At 51.1% G+C, this 15,219-nt stretch overlaps 5 non-coding genes and 5 pseudogenes across 5 annotated transcripts; all 10 read left to right on the top strand.

Moving 5' to 3' along the window:
* Positions 1-6,454: 6,454 nt before the first annotated feature.
* On the top strand, positions 6,455-6,573 carry LOC140352620 (5S ribosomal RNA). Its single transcript, XR_011925532.1, has one exon. It is a non-coding gene; the product is annotated as a 5S ribosomal RNA (ribosomal RNA).
* A 158-nt stretch (positions 6,574-6,731) lies between these two features.
* LOC140352619 (5S ribosomal RNA) lies at positions 6,732-6,850 on the top strand. The gene has a single exon (XR_011925531.1). It is a non-coding gene; the product is annotated as a 5S ribosomal RNA (ribosomal RNA).
* A 168-nt stretch (positions 6,851-7,018) lies between these two features.
* On the top strand, positions 7,019-7,137 carry LOC140352473 (5S ribosomal RNA; annotated as a pseudogene).
* A 6,194-nt stretch (positions 7,138-13,331) lies between these two features.
* LOC140352833 (5S ribosomal RNA) lies at positions 13,332-13,450 on the top strand. Its single transcript, XR_011925737.1, has one exon. It is a non-coding gene; the product is annotated as a 5S ribosomal RNA (ribosomal RNA).
* Positions 13,451-13,609: 159 nt separating this feature from the next.
* On the top strand, positions 13,610-13,730 carry LOC140352470 (5S ribosomal RNA; annotated as a pseudogene).
* A 157-nt stretch (positions 13,731-13,887) lies between these two features.
* On the top strand, positions 13,888-14,006 carry LOC140353038 (5S ribosomal RNA; annotated as a pseudogene).
* Positions 14,007-14,157: 151 nt separating this feature from the next.
* On the top strand, positions 14,158-14,276 carry LOC140352902 (5S ribosomal RNA). The gene has a single exon (XR_011925803.1). It is a non-coding gene; the product is annotated as a 5S ribosomal RNA (ribosomal RNA).
* A 150-nt stretch (positions 14,277-14,426) lies between these two features.
* On the top strand, positions 14,427-14,545 carry LOC140353037 (5S ribosomal RNA; annotated as a pseudogene).
* A 151-nt stretch (positions 14,546-14,696) lies between these two features.
* On the top strand, positions 14,697-14,815 carry LOC140352618 (5S ribosomal RNA). The gene has a single exon (XR_011925530.1). It is a non-coding gene; the product is annotated as a 5S ribosomal RNA (ribosomal RNA).
* A 151-nt stretch (positions 14,816-14,966) lies between these two features.
* On the top strand, positions 14,967-15,085 carry LOC140352949 (5S ribosomal RNA; annotated as a pseudogene).
* The last annotated feature ends 134 nt before the right edge of the window (positions 15,086-15,219 follow it).

The following is a 15,219-nucleotide window of genomic DNA, read 5'->3' as shown; positions in this document are numbered from 1 at the left end:
AAGGGAATAGCAACAGCCTCGGCAGTCTAAGACTATTCCTCCATGATCAGGAACAGTAGCGGTCTAAGACTGGTACTCCATGGGAACAAAGGGAACAGCAGCGACGGTCTGGCAGTCTAAGACTATCCCTCCATGATGCAAGGAACAGCAGCACGTAAAACTGGTCCTCCCTGGTTGTATATGGCGAGAACTGGTAACTCCAGGTGAGAACTGGGCTGTGTCAGACTGTTCTTCCATGAGAAAGGAAAAGCAACAGCGCAATACTGGTCCTCCATGGGGAAAGGGAATAGCGACAGCCTCGGCAGTATAAGACTATTCCTCCATGTTCAAGGAACAATTGCAGTCTAAGTCTCGTCCTTCATGGGAAAAAAGGGAGCAGCAGCAGTCCTGAAACGGGGGCTTCCCCTCGCCGGAGGGCAGGGAAGTCTATACTTTGTCGCTCACGGCCATACCACCCTGGACCCGCCCCTTTGCAATCAGTGCAATTTGTGGTGTGCTGCATGGTCTGGAGCTGGAGGTTTGGGAGTTTTTTTTGAGTTTTTAATCGTTATTTTGGTCATTTTCATTTACTTTTTTCAGTTCTTTTGTTTGTTCCCCTCCCAGTAAACTTACTGGGAGGTGGATTTTTTGTTTTTTGTGAGCATGGCTCAAAGGACGGACAACACGGCATCGGACACTGGAATGGACACGACAAAGGCAAGACAAAGTTTGAAAGAATCTGTAAATAATAGAAAGAACGAAGAAAGAAGAATGAAATTTATGAAAGAACTCACTGTGGTGTTGGAGTTGACGGAGGGAGCACAAATCACGCCACTAGCTTTTTTGAAATCGACTCAGGAGGTGTGCGGCTCCATAGTAGCGTGCAGACTCATCTCGAAGGACAAATATGAAGTAACCGTCAGTACCACTAAAGCGAAGGAGCGGCTCCTGGACGGGTACTGCATTGGAGGAGTCAGGGTTCACGCCCGTGACATCTCGGTGGATGAGCTGGTCGTGTCCTTCATGGGGCTGCCGGCTTATATCGAGGACGAGGAGATCCTGGCCAAGCTCTACGCCTGGGGGGTCTCTGCGGTCTCCGAGGTGAGGAGGAGAATGTGGCCGGGGACGAACGTGGCGGACGGCACCAGGTTTGTACGGGTAAGGTTCACGGACACGGTGCAGTCCTTACCGTATTCTGTCAGGTTTGACACCGCGGGGGGCCCCGAGTACTTCAGGGTAATACACGACAGGCAGGTGCGGGTGTGTAGGGGGTGTCTCCAGCCTGGCCATATTCTGAGGGAGTGCCCTGACTTTCTGTGCCGCAACTGCGGGAGCCAGGGGCATTACGCGCGCGAGTGCGTCGCGCAGCGGGCCCCGAAGTGCAGAGAGTGCCGCATGTTCCGCCACTTATGTCCGTGTGGTGCGGGTGACAGAGAGGAGGACAGAGGGGAGGACAGAGGGGAGGACAGGGAGGACGCCATTGGAGGAGAGAGCAGTGACGTGGCCCAGAACGTGCCCGCAACTGCTCTCTCCGAAGTAGAGGAGTTTTTGGAGGAGGAGGCTGTGGAGGAGTCAGGGGAGCCAGAGGTGTCTGGCTCCTCTTGCTCCTCTGACTCCTCAGACGAGGAGGCGCCCGTCGCACTGGAGATGGTGCTCGGCTCAGCGCTGGCGTCTGGGAAGGTGGGAGCAGGACAAACTGCTCCTCCTGACCAGAGGGAGGGGACTCGTGAGGGTCCAACTCCTAAGCCCGTGGAGGAAGAGGCTGAACCCGGGAGGAGGATGGGTGCGGGACAGGCCCCGCATCTTACCTCCAAAGGGGGGGACATCACCACAGGGCTGGGTGATGATCCCAAGCTCCAGTCGGACGGTGGTAAGAGGGGACAGGTGGAGAAAAAGGAAAAGAAAGGGGCAAGACGCAGGAAGCAGGTGGCAGGAGACGGAGAGGGCGCTGCTGCTGAGAGCGGCTCTGCCTCCTCCGTTCCAACCACTTCAAAAGCGCCAGCAGAAAGCTCCATCAACCCACCATCCTCCACACGCAGCTCTGCCCCACGAGGTGAGCTCGAGACTGTTTTTAATGATGACTTCATGGATTTCTCCACCCGTGAAGTCAGAAAAAGAGTGTGGCAGTCGGATGCGACGGGCGCCAAAAAGAAGTCTAAATAAAAGATGGGTTACATCCTCCAAGGTCTCCTCTTAATGGCGTTCTCCTTGTCCTCTTGGAACGCAGGCGGCCTGCGGAGCCCAGTGCGGATGCAGAGCGCGTTACACTTTTCCAAGTGGGACGTGCTCTGCATCCAAGAAACGCACTGGGATGTCAGCCACGCGCAACAAGTGCGGAGCATGGGAGTAGGCTCTGTATTTTGGGCCCTGGGCACGGCGTGCTCGCGCGGTGTGGCCACGGTGGTGAGGCCTGGTGTCTTAGGCCAACCCACCCTGGTACACGCCGACCCAGAGGGCTCCTTCCTGGTCCTGGACTTCACGGACACAGTGAAGTTCAGACTAATTAACATCTACGCCCCGAACAATGATGGTCTGAGGAGGCAATTCTTCAAAAAAATATTTCGCTTTGCGAACGACAATACAATCATAATCGGTGACTTTAATACAACACTTTGCAAGACAGACATCGGCATTAACAACTCTTTTAAAAACAGCACTGCCAGGACAGCCCTGTTGGAAGAAGCCGCCAGCAGGAACCTGACGGAGGTGTGGCGGTTCGTCCACCCCTTCCTGAAGGATTTCTCCAGGCGGCAGGTCGTCCAGGGCGTCCTGAAGCAGTCCCGCATTGACCTCTGTTTTGCCTCCTCAGACCTGGCACAGAGAGTCAGTGGTGCTTCCTACAAGTGGTCAGGCTTGAGTGATCACTCCACTTTAGATATTTATTTTGGGTTAGTTTCATCACCGAGGAATGGAGGACTGTGGGTCCTAAACAGCTCCATCCTCGGTGATGAAACTTTTTGTAGGAAAATGGACTTTTTGTTTGATGTATTTGACATGGAGCTGGAGCTGATCGACAGCGTGGTCGATTGGTGGCCGACGGCAAAAACACGCATTAAAAAGCTCTGTGTCAATTACAGCAAACACAAGGCGTGGCTGTCGACCAGGAGGGAGACCGCTCTCCGCCAGCGCCTGCAGGTCCTGGACCAGGGCGCAGCTTCCACCACTGGCCCTGTGGATCCAGAGTACCTGGTGGTGCGCGCTGAGCTGGAGCAGCTGGAGGTAAGTAGGTGTCAGGGTGCAATTTTGAGGGCAAAAGCCAGACACACAGTCGAAGGAGAACGCTCGACAGCGTTCTTCTTCGGCTGTGAGAAGGTTACACAGGGAAAGATGCACATAGATAAGTTGATAGATAAGACAGGTAAGATTGTTTCCGAGGTAAGTGAGGTTTTAGAGACAGCGCAGGATTTCTATAGTAGGCTTTTTAGTTCAGACGGAGTGGCAGAGCAGGCTTTAGACCAGGCTGTAGGTGCTCTGGAGCGCACACTGAGCAGGGAGGATAGGGAGCTGTGCGACGCGCCTCTGTCTCTCATGGAGATAGAGGCTGCAGTCAAGAGTTTAAATACAGGGAAAAGCCCCGGAGAGGACGGACTAACCTGTGAGTTTTTCAAGCGTTTCGCTTCCAGGTTAGCTCCGATCCTACTCCTATTATATCAGGATTTTGAGAGTGAGAGTAGAGTTGGCGATGGTTTTGCGATGAGTGTCGTCACTCTGCTTTTTAAGAAGGGCGACAGGAGCAGCCTCGCCAACTACAGGCCCATTAGCCTTTTGAACGTAGACTATAAAATTTTAGCAAAGGTATTAGCAGGTAGGTTAAAGCGTGTGATTGGATCCGTCATACACCCCTCGCAGGCCTACAGCGTCCCCGGGAGGGACATCTCAGACACAGTTTTGTCTCTGAGATATCTCCTTCGGCAGATGCACGCGACCGGTGGTATTCACGTTAGTGTAGACTTTAACAAGGCGTTCGACAGAGTTGAGCATTCGTTCCTCTGGACTGTATTAGGTAAGTTAGGTTTCGGCGAACGGTTTGTTAATTGGCTACAGCTCATCTATTCCTTTGCGGTCAGTAAGGTCAAAGTCAACGGGTTTCTAACTGACTCTTTCCCCTTAAAAAGATCAGTCAGGCAGGGCTGTCCCCTCTCGTCGCTCCTCTACAGCATCGCCGCTGAGCCTTTGGCGGCCATGTTGAGGGCGGACGCGGCGGTGAGGGGACTGACCACGCCTGCGGGTAGGGAAGTCAAAATTTTTCAGTACGCAGATGACACGAATCTGATCCTCCGAGACGTGGAGAGCCTGAACGCCTCTCTCCACGTGCTCAATGTTTACGGCCTCGCTTCAGGGGCCAAAATCAATTTCGATAAAACCACGGTTAAATTTTGCGGCAGCGTCACGCCTGTTCCTCTCCCTGTCCAGCTCCGGGAGGCCGGGGACTCCTACAAGGTCCTCGGCGTCCCCCTGGGCAGAGACGAGGAGGCGTGTCGTACTGCACTTTGGTCGCCTTTGTGCGAGAAAATTACAGCGCGCTTGAATTTTTGGAGACGTCGTAATCTGACATTAAAAGGTAAAGTCTTAGTTGTAAATTCTTTGTGCATGTCCATGTTGAACCATGCACTCTCCGTGTACGGCCTGCCGGGGGTCTATGCTAACAAATTAAGGTTAGTGATAAACCACTTTTTGTGGAATCGTGAGAGGGGCTTTATTGCACATAAGGTTATGATAGGTGAGTACGATCAGGGAGGTTTAAAGTTAGCAGATTTAGAGTTAAGGAAGAAGGCCTTCAGGCTGAAAACAATTCGGAAATTTCTAGACGTTGAGGTAGATGCTCCATGGAAGGATTATATAGGTGAGTTTGTTAATAGTCTAGGTAAGTTTGGTGTTTATAATTTGTGTTTGTTGCCCCCTGTTTCGGTCCTGGAGGGCCTCCCCCCCTTCGAGAGGGAACTCTTGGAGGCGTGGAGGACTTTCAGGCCCCTGACTGTGGCGGTTCCAGACAGCGGTGAGGGTCTCGCGCACATGCCCCTCCGTCATAACCCTGACTTGCTCTCCGCTCCCCCCGGGAAGCGCGAGTGCATGATCAGTGGGGCGATGGAGGAGGCTGGGCTGGAATATGTAGGTAAGGTATTTGACGTGAAAGGTAATTTTAGTGTAGATTACATAGGGAAGTGTTTTAGGTTAGCAGGTAAAGTGTTTAGGAAAAAGTATATTAGTGGTATGGTAAGTATTTTTAACAGGAATCTGGTCAGGCATTGGGGAAGCACTTTGGGCCAAATGGGGAGCACGACAGGTAAGTTGAATTTTAATGTATTTGTTAGCACGGGGAGGTTTAGGATTTTCACAGACCTACCCACCCGCATCCTGTATCAGTTGTTGTTGCCAGGAGTGCTCGGGCGTCCCGCCTCGGAACACAAATGGTCATTAACATTCCCCGCACGCACCATCGCAACCATCTGGGCCAACATCTTTAATTGGTACACCCCACATAACGTAGGTCATTTTGACTTCAGATTTAGACACAGGATCGTCTTTACATCCGCAGCACTGCACGCATTTCTTCCCGACAGCTACGCTGCGGACTGCCCCGTGTGCCACGGACCCCCCGAGACCCTGGAGCACATGCTGTACACCTGCCCGGCCGTCCGCCCGTTCTGGTCCCGACTGCAGGACCTCCTCGCTCGGAGGCTGTCCTGGAGGCTCCCACCGCCGGCGGCCCTAGGAGGGGACGACCAGGAGCCCTGGCTCCTCCTCTTTGGTCCCGGACAGAGTCGCTCTGGAGCCAACACCCATCTCGCCCGACTAACCCTCTCCATAGCCCGGTACACATTATATCTCAACAGGAACATCCATCTCCGTGACAATAAAACAGCAGCACCCTGGCCCATCTTCAAAGGACTCTTGGCCGCACACCTCCGACACCTCCACATGGCAGCAGAGCACCGGTTCATCACCCACCTCGTCCCCCACAACACCCTGATCCACCTCACACCCTCTGGAAACCTGGACATCCTCTTCTGACCCCCGCATCACCCCCCATCACTGAAGAATGTTTGGAGAATGATTGTGTGTTTGATTTTCTGTAATTTTTTGTCTCGTCTCCCCCTGCCCTTGTGTATCCTATTCCCTTGCCCTTGTGTGTCATGTATGTCTGTACATTCATGTAAATATATGTAAATACTTGTTTTAAGATGTTTTTGATAATAAAAGATAAAAAAAAAAAAAAAAGACCAGCACGATCTCGTCTGATCTCGGAAGCCAAGCAGGGTTGGGCCTGGTTAGTACTTGGATGGGCGACCGCCTGGGAATACCAGGTGCTGTGAGCATTTTCACACTTTTTCACCTGTCAAAAAAAAAAAAAAAAAAAAAAAAATAAGTTTTTCATTGAGATATCCCAATTTTGACCGAGCAAGTGGCGTGAAGGTACTCTTCACGAAAAGACAGTGTTTGATATAAAAAAGGCCGTTTTGACCTGGAACATTTCGCTCACGGCCATACCACCCTGGACCAGCCCGATCTCGTCTGATCTCGGAAGCCAAGCAGGGTTGGGCCTGGTTAGTACTTGGATGGGAGACCGCCTGGGAATACCAGGTGCTGTGAGCATTTTCACACTTTTTCACCTGTCAAAAAAAAAAAAAAAAAAAAAAAAATAAGTTTTTCATTGAGATATCCCAATTTTGACCGAGCAAGTGGCGTGAAGGTACTCTTCACGAAAAGACAGTGTTTGATATAAAAAAGGCCGTTTTGACCTGGAACATTTCGCTCACGGCCATACCACCCTGGACCAGCCCGATCTCGTCTGATCTCGGAAGCCAAGCAGGGTTGGGCCTGGTTAGTACTTGGATGGGAGACCGCCTGGGAATACCAGGTGCTGTGAGCATTTTCACACTTTTTCACCTGTCAAAAAAAAAAAAAAAAAAAAAAAAAGAAGTTTTTCATTGAGATATCCCAATTTTGACCGAGCAAGTGGCGTGAAGGTACTCTTCACGAAAAGACAGTGTTTGATGCAAAAAAAGCCGTTTATACGAGTTTTGACCTGGAACATTTCGCTCACGGCCATACCACCCTGGACCAGCACGATCTCGTCTGATCTCGGAAGCCAAGCAGGGTTAGGCCTGGTTAGTACTTGGATGGGCGACCGCCGGGGAATACCAGGTGCTGTGAGCATTTTCACACTTTTTCACCTGTCAAAAAAAAAAAAAAAAAAAAAAAAAAGAAGTTTTTCATTGAGATATCCCAATTTTGACCGAGCAAGTGGCGTGAAGGTACTCTTCACGAAAAGACAGTGTTTGATATAAAAAAGGCCGTTTTGACCTGGAACATTTCGCTCACGGCCATACCACCCTGGACCAGCCCCTTTGCAATCAGTGCAGGTGCGTGCAATTTGTGGTGTGCTGCATGGTCTGGAGCTGGAGGTTTGGGAGTTTTTTTTGAGTTTTTAATCGTTATTTTGGTCATTTTCATTTACTTTTTTCAGTTCTTTTGTTTGTTCCCCTCCCAGTAAACTTACTGGGAGGTGGATTTTTTGTTTTTTGTGAGCATGGCTCAAAGGACGGACAACACGGCATCGGACACTGGAATGGACACGACAAAGGCAAGACAAAGTTTGAAAGAATCTGTAAATAATAGAAAGAACGAAGAAAGAAGAATGAAATTTATGAAAGAACTCACTGTGGTGTTGGAGTTGACGGAGGGAGCACAAATCACGCCACTAGCTTTTTTGAAATCGACTCAGGAGGTGTGCGGCTCCATAGTAGCGTGCAGACTCATCTCGAAGGACAAATATGAAGTAACCGTCAGTACCACTAAAGCGAAGGAGCGGCTCCTGGACGGGTACTGCATTGGAGGAGTCAGGGTTCACGCCCGTGACATCTCGGTGGATGAGCTGGTCGTGTCCTTCATGGGGCTGCCGGCTTATATCGAGGACGAGGAGATCCTGGCCAAGCTCTACGCCTGGGGGGTCTCTGCGGTCTCCGAGGTGAGGAGGAGAATGTGGCCGGGGACGAACGTGGCGGACGGCACCAGGTTTGTACGGGTAAGGTTCACGGACACGGTGCAGTCCTTACCGTATTCTGTCAGGTTTGACACCGCGGGGGGCCCCGAGTACTTCAGGGTAATACACGACAGGCAGGTGCGGGTGTGTAGGGGGTGTCTCCAGCCTGGCCATATTCTGAGGGAGTGCCCTGACTTTCTGTGCCGCAACTGCGGGAGCCAGGGGCATTACGCGCGCGAGTGCGTCGCGCAGCGGGCCCCGAAGTGCAGAGAGTGCCGCATGTTCCGCCACTTATGTCCGTGTGGTGCGGGTGACAGAGAGGAGGACAGAGGGGAGGACAGAGGGGAGGACAGGGAGGACGCCATTGGAGGAGAGAGCAGTGACGTGGCCCAGAACGTGCCCGCAACTGCTCTCTCCGAAGTAGAGGAGTTTTTGGAGGAGGAGGCTGTGGAGGAGTCAGGGGAGCCAGAGGTGTCTGGCTCCTCTTGCTCCTCTGACTCCTCAGACGAGGAGGCGCCCGTCGCACTGGAGATGGTGCTCGGCTCAGCGCTGGCGTCTGGGAAGGTGGGAGCAGGACAAACTGCTCCTCCTGACCAGAGGGAGGGGACTCGTGAGGGTCCAACTCCTAAGCCCGTGGAGGAAGAGGCTGAACCCGGGAGGAGGATGGGTGCGGGACAGGCCCCGCATCTTACCTCCAAAGGGGGGGACATCACCACAGGGCTGGGTGATGATCCCAAGCTCCAGTCGGACGGTGGTAAGAGGGGACAGGTGGAGAAAAAGGAAAAGAAAGGGGCAAGACGCAGGAAGCAGGTGGCAGGAGACGGAGAGGGCGCTGCTGCTGAGAGCGGCTCTGCCTCCTCCGTTCCAACCACTTCAAAAGCGCCAGCAGAAAGCTCCATCAACCCACCATCCTCCACACGCAGCTCTGCCCCACGAGGTGAGCTCGAGACTGTTTTTAATGATGACTTCATGGATTTCTCCACCCGTGAAGTCAGAAAAAGAGTGTGGCAGTCGGATGCGACGGGCGCCAAAAAGAAGTCTAAATAAAAGATGGGTTACATCCTCCAAGGTCTCCTCTTAATGGCGTTCTCCTTGTCCTCTTGGAACGCAGGCGGCCTGCGGAGCCCAGTGCGGATGCAGAGCGCGTTACACTTTTCCAAGTGGGACGTGCTCTGCATCCAAGAAACGCACTGGGATGTCAGCCACGCGCAACAAGTGCGGAGCATGGGAGTAGGCTCTGTATTTTGGGCCCTGGGCACGGCGTGCTCGCGCGGTGTGGCCACGGTGGTGAGGCCTGGTGTCTTAGGCCAACCCACCCTGGTACACGCCGACCCAGAGGGCTCCTTCCTGGTCCTGGACTTCACGGACACAGTGAAGTTCAGACTAATTAACATCTACGCCCCGAACGATGATGGTCTGAGGAGGCAATTCTTCAAAAAAATATTTCGCTTTGCGAACGACAATACAATCATAATCGGTGACTTTAATACAACACTTTGCAAGACAGACATCGGCATTAACAACTCTTTTAAAAACAGCACTGCCAGGACAGCCCTGTTGGAAGAAGCCGCCAGCAGGAACCTGACGGAGGTGTGGCGGTTCGTCCACCCCTTCCTGAAGGATTTCTCCAGGCGGCAGGTCGTCCAGGGCGTCCTGAAGCAGTCCCGCATTGACCTCTGTTTTGCCTCCTCAGACCTGGCACAGAGAGTCAGTGGTGCTTCCTACAAGTGGTCAGGCTTGAGTGATCACTCCACTTTAGATATTTATTTTGGGTTAGTTTCATCACCGAGGAATGGAGGACTGTGGGTCCTAAACAGCTCCATCCTCGGTGATGAAACTTTTTGTAGGAAAATGGACTTTTTGTTTGATGTATTTGACATGGAGCTGGAGCTGATCGACAGCGTGGTCGATTGGTGGCCGACGGCAAAAACACGCATTAAAAAGCTCTGTGTCAATTACAGCAAACACAAGGCGTGGCTGTCGACCAGGAGGGAGACCGCTCTCCGCCAGCGCCTGCAGGTCCTGGACCAGGGCGCAGCTTCCACCACTGGCCCTGTGGATCCAGAGTACCTGGTGGTGCGCGCTGAGCTGGAGCAGCTGGAGGTAAGTAGGTGTCAGGGTGCAATTTTGAGGGCAAAAGCCAGACACACAGTCGAAGGAGAACGCTCGACAGCGTTCTTCTTCGGCTGTGAGAAGGTTACACAGGGAAAGATGCACATAGATAAGTTGATAGATAAGACAGGTAAGATTGTTTCCGAGGTAAGTGAGGTTTTAGAGACAGCGCAGGATTTCTATAGTAGGCTTTTTAGTTCAGACGGAGTGGCAGAGCAGGCTTTAGACCAGGCTGTAGGTGCTCTGGAGCGCACACTGAGCAGGGAGGATAGGGAGCTGTGCGACGCGCCTCTGTCTCTCATGGAGATAGAGGCTGCAGTCAAGAGTTTAAATACAGGGAAAAGCCCCGGAGAGGACGGACTAACCTGTGAGTTTTTCAAGCGTTTCGCTTCCAGGTTAGCTCCGATCCTACTCCTATTATATCAGGATTTTGAGAGTGAGAGTAGAGTTGGCGATGGTTTTGCGATGAGTGTCGTCACTCTGCTTTTTAAGAAGGGCGACAGGAGCAGCCTCGCCAACTACAGGCCCATTAGCCTTTTGAACGTAGACTATAAAATTTTAGCAAAGGTATTAGCAGGTAGGTTAAAGCGTGTGATTGGATCCGTCATACACCCCTCGCAGGCCTACAGCGTCCCCGGGAGGGACATCTCAGACACAGTTTTGTCTCTGAGATATCTCCTTCGGCAGATGCACGCGACCGGTGGTATTCACGTTAGTGTAGACTTTAACAAGGCGTTCGACAGAGTTGAGCATTCGTTCCTCTGGACTGTATTAGGTAAGTTAGGTTTCGGCGAACGGTTTGTTAATTGGCTACAGCTCATCTATTCCTTTGCGGTCAGTAAGGTCAAAGTCAACGGGTTTCTAACTGACTCTTTCCCCTTAAAAAGATCAGTCAGGCAGGGCTGTCCCCTCTCGTCGCTCCTCTACAGCATCGCCGCTGAGCCTTTGGCGGCCATGTTGAGGGCGGACGCGGCGGTGAGGGGACTGACCACGCCTGCGGGTAGGGAAGTCAAAATTTTTCAGTACGCAGATGACACGAATCTGATCCTCCGAGACGTGGAGAGCCTGAACGCCTCTCTCCACGTGCTCAATGTTTACGGCCTCGCTTCAGGGGCCAAAATCAATTTCGATAAAACCACGGTTAAATTTTGCGGCAGCGTCACGCCTGTTCCTCTCCCTGTCCAGCTCCGGGAGGCCGGGGACTCCTACAAGGTCCTCGGCGTCCCCCTGGGCAGAGACGAGGAGGCGTGTCGTACTGCACTTTGGTCGCCTTTGTGCGAGAAAATTACAGCGCGCTTGAATTTTTGGAGACGTCGTAATCTGACATTAAAAGGTAAAGTCTTAGTTGTAAATTCTTTGTGCATGTCCATGTTGAACCATGCACTCTCCGTGTACGGCCTGCCGGGGGTCTATGCTAACAAATTAAGGTTAGTGATAAACCACTTTTTGTGGAATCGTGAGAGGGGCTTTATTGCACATAAGGTTATGATAGGTGAGTACGATCAGGGAGGTTTAAAGTTAGCAGATTTAGAGTTAAGGAAGAAGGCCTTCAGGCTGAAAACAATTCGGAAATTTCTAGACGTTGAGGTAGATGCTCCATGGAAGGATTATATAGGTGAGTTTGTTAATAGTCTAGGTAAGTTTGGTGTTTATAATTTGTGTTTGTTGCCCCCTGTTTCGGTCCTGGAAGGCCTCCCCCCCTTCGAGAGGGAACTCTTGGAGGCGTGGAGGACTTTCAGGCCCCTGACTGTGGCGGTTCCAGACAGCGGTGAGGGTCTCGCGCACATGCCCCTCCGTCATAACCCTGACTTGCTCTCCGCTCCCCCCGGGAAGCGCGAGTGCATGATCAGTGGGGCGATGGAGGAGGCTGGGCTGGAATATGTAGGTAAGGTATTTGACGTGAAAGGTAATTTTAGTGTAGATTACATAGGGAAGTGTTTTAGGTTAGCAGGTAAAGTGTTTAGGAAAAAGTATATTAGTGGTATGGTAAGTATTTTTAACAGGAATCTGGTCAGGCATTGGGGAAGCACTTTGGGCCAAATGGGGAGCACGACAGGTAAGTTGAATTTTAATGTATTTGTTAGCACGGGGAGGTTTAGGATTTTCACAGACCTACCCACCCGCATCCTGTATCAGTTGTTGTTGCCAGGAGTGCTCGGGCGTCCCGCCTCGGAACACAAATGGTCATTAACATTCCCCGCACGCACCATCGCAACCATCTGGGCCAACATCTTTAATTGGTACACCCCACATAACGTAGGTCATTTTGACTTCAGATTTAGACACAGGATCGTCTTTACATCCGCAGCACTGCACGCATTTCTTCCCGACAGCTACGCTGCGGACTGCCCCGTGTGCCACGGACCCCCCGAGACCCTGGAGCACATGCTGTACACCTGCCCGGCCGTCCGCCCGTTCTGGTCCCGACTGCAGGACCTCCTCGCTCGGAGGCTGTCCTGGAGGCTCCCACCGCCGGCGGCCCTAGGAGGGGACGACCAGGAGCCCTGGCTCCTCCTCTTTGGTCCCGGACAGAGTCGCTCTGGAGCCAACACCCATCTCGCCCGACTAACCCTCTCCATAGCCCGGTACACATTATATCTCAACAGGAACATCCATCTCCGTGACAATAAAACAGCAGCACCCTGGCCCATCTTCAAAGGACTCTTGGCCGCACACCTCCGACACCTCCACATGGCAGCAGAGCACCGGTTCATCACCCACCTCGTCCCCCACAACACCCTGATCCACCTCACACCCTCTGGAAACCTGGACATCCTCTTCTGACCCCGGCATCACCCCCCATCACTGAAGAATGTTTCGAGAATGATTGTGTGTTTGATTTTCTGTAATTTTTTGTCTCGTCTCCCCTTGCCCTTGTGTATCCCATTCCCTTGCCCTTGTGTGTCATGTATGTCTGTACATTCATGTAAATATATGTAAATACTTGTTTTAAGATGTTTTTGATAATAAAAGATAAAAAAAAAAAAAAGAAAAAAAAAGACCAGCCCGATCTCGTCTGATCTCGGAAGCCAAGCAGGGTTGGGCCTGGTTAGTACTTGGATGGGAGACCGCCTGGGAATACCAGGTGCTGTGAGCATTTTCACACTTTTTCACCTGTCAAAAAAAAAAAAAAAAAAAAAAAAAAGAAGTTTTTCATTGAGATATCCCACTTTTGACCGAGCAAGTGGCGTGAAGGTACTCTTCACGAAAAGACAGTGTTTGATATAAAAAAGGCCGTTTTGACCTGGAACATTTCGCTCATGGCCATACCACCCTGGACCAGCCCGATCTCGTCCGATCTCGGAAGCCAAGCAGGGTTGGGCCTGGTTAGTACTTGGATGGGAGACCGCCTGGGAATACCAGGTGCTGTGAGCATTTTCACACTTTTTCACCTGTCAAAAAAAAAAAAAAAAAAAAAAAAAAGAAGTTTTTCATTGAGATATCCCAATTTTGACCTAGCAAGTGGCGTGAAGGTACTCTTCACGAAAAGACAGTGTTTGATATAAAAAAGGCCGTTTTGACCTGGAACATTTCGCTCATGGCCATACATCACCCTGGACCAGCCCGATCTCGTCTGATCTCGGAAGCCAAGCAGGGTTGGGCCTGGTTAGTACTTGGATGGGAGACCGCCTGGGAATACCAGGTGCTGTGAGCATTTTCACACTTTTTCACCTGTCAAAAAAAAAAAAAAAAAAAAAAAAGAAGTTTTTCATTGAGATATCCCACTTTTGACCGAGCAGGTGGCGTGAAGGTACTCTTCACGAAAAGACAGTGTTTGATATAAAAAAGGCCGTTTTGACCTGGAACATTTCGCTCATGGCCATACCACCCTGGACCAGCCCCATCTCGTCTGATCTCGGAAGCCAAGCAGGGTTGGGCCTGGTTGGTACTTGGATGGGAGACCGCCTGGGAATACCAGGTGCTGTGAGCATTTTCACACTTTTTCACCTGTCAAAAAAAAAAAAAAAAAAGAAGTTTTTCATTGAGATATCCCAATTTTGACCGAGCAAGTGGCGTGAAGGTACTCTTCACGAAAAGACAGTGTTTGATATAAAAAAGGCCGTTTTGACCTGGAACATTTCGCTCATGGCCATACCACCCTGGACCAGCCCGATCTCGTCTGATCTCGGAAGCCAAGCAGGGTTGGGCCTGGTTGGTACTTGGATGGGAGACCGCCTGGGAATACCAGGTGCTGTGAGCATTTTCACACTTTTTCACCTGTCAAAAAAAAAAAAAAAAAGACGTTTTTCATTGAGATATCCCACTTTTGACCGAGCAAGTGGCGTGAAGGTACTTTTCACGAAAAGACAGTGTTTGATATAAAAAAGACCGTTTTGACCTGGAACATTTCGCTCATGGCCATACCACCCTGGACCAGCCCCATCTCGTCTGATCTCGGAAGCCAAGCAGGGTTGGGCCTGGTTGGTACTTGGATGGGAGACCGCCTGGGAATACCAGGTGCTGTGAGCATTTTCACACTTTTTCACCTGTCAAAAAAAAAAAAAAAAAAGAAGTTTTTCATTGAGATATCCCAATTTTGACCGAGCAAGTGGCGTGAAGGTACTCTTCACGAAAAGACAGTGTTTGATATAAAAAAGGCCGTTTTGACCTGGAACATTTCGCTCACGGCCATACCACCCTGGACCAGCCCGATCTCGTCTGATCTCGGAAGCCAAGCAGGGTTGGGCCTGGTTAGTACTTGGATGGGAGACCGCCTGGGAATACCAGGTGCTGTGAGCATTTTCACACTTTTTCACCTGTCAAAAAAAAAAAAAAAAAAGAAGTTTTTCATTGAGATATCCCAATTTTGACCGAGCAAGTGGCGTGAAGGTACTCTTCACGAAAAGACAGTGTTTGATATAAAAAAGGCCGTTTTGACCTGGAACATTTCGCTCACGGCCATACCACCCTGGACCAGCCCCATCACGTCTGATCTCGGAAGCCAAGCAGGGTTGGGCCTGGTTGGTACTTGGATGGGAGACCGCCTGGGAATACCAGGTGCTGTGAGCATTTTCACACTTTTTCACCTGTCAAAAAAAAAAAAAAAAAAGAAGTTTTTCATTGAGATATCCCAATTTTGACCGAGCAAGTGGCGTGAAGGTACTCTTCACGAAAAGACAGTGTTTGATATAAAAAAGGCCGTT

This window comes from Eucyclogobius newberryi, unplaced genomic scaffold, assembly GCF_026437365.1.
Source record: "Eucyclogobius newberryi isolate DKJ021-1_F unplaced genomic scaffold, fEucNew1.0.hap1 SCAF_86, whole genome shotgun sequence".
In the NCBI taxonomy this organism is placed as follows: domain Eukaryota; kingdom Metazoa; phylum Chordata; class Actinopteri; order Gobiiformes; family Gobiidae; genus Eucyclogobius; species Eucyclogobius newberryi.
This window is presented reverse-complemented; position numbering and strand designations above follow the sequence as displayed.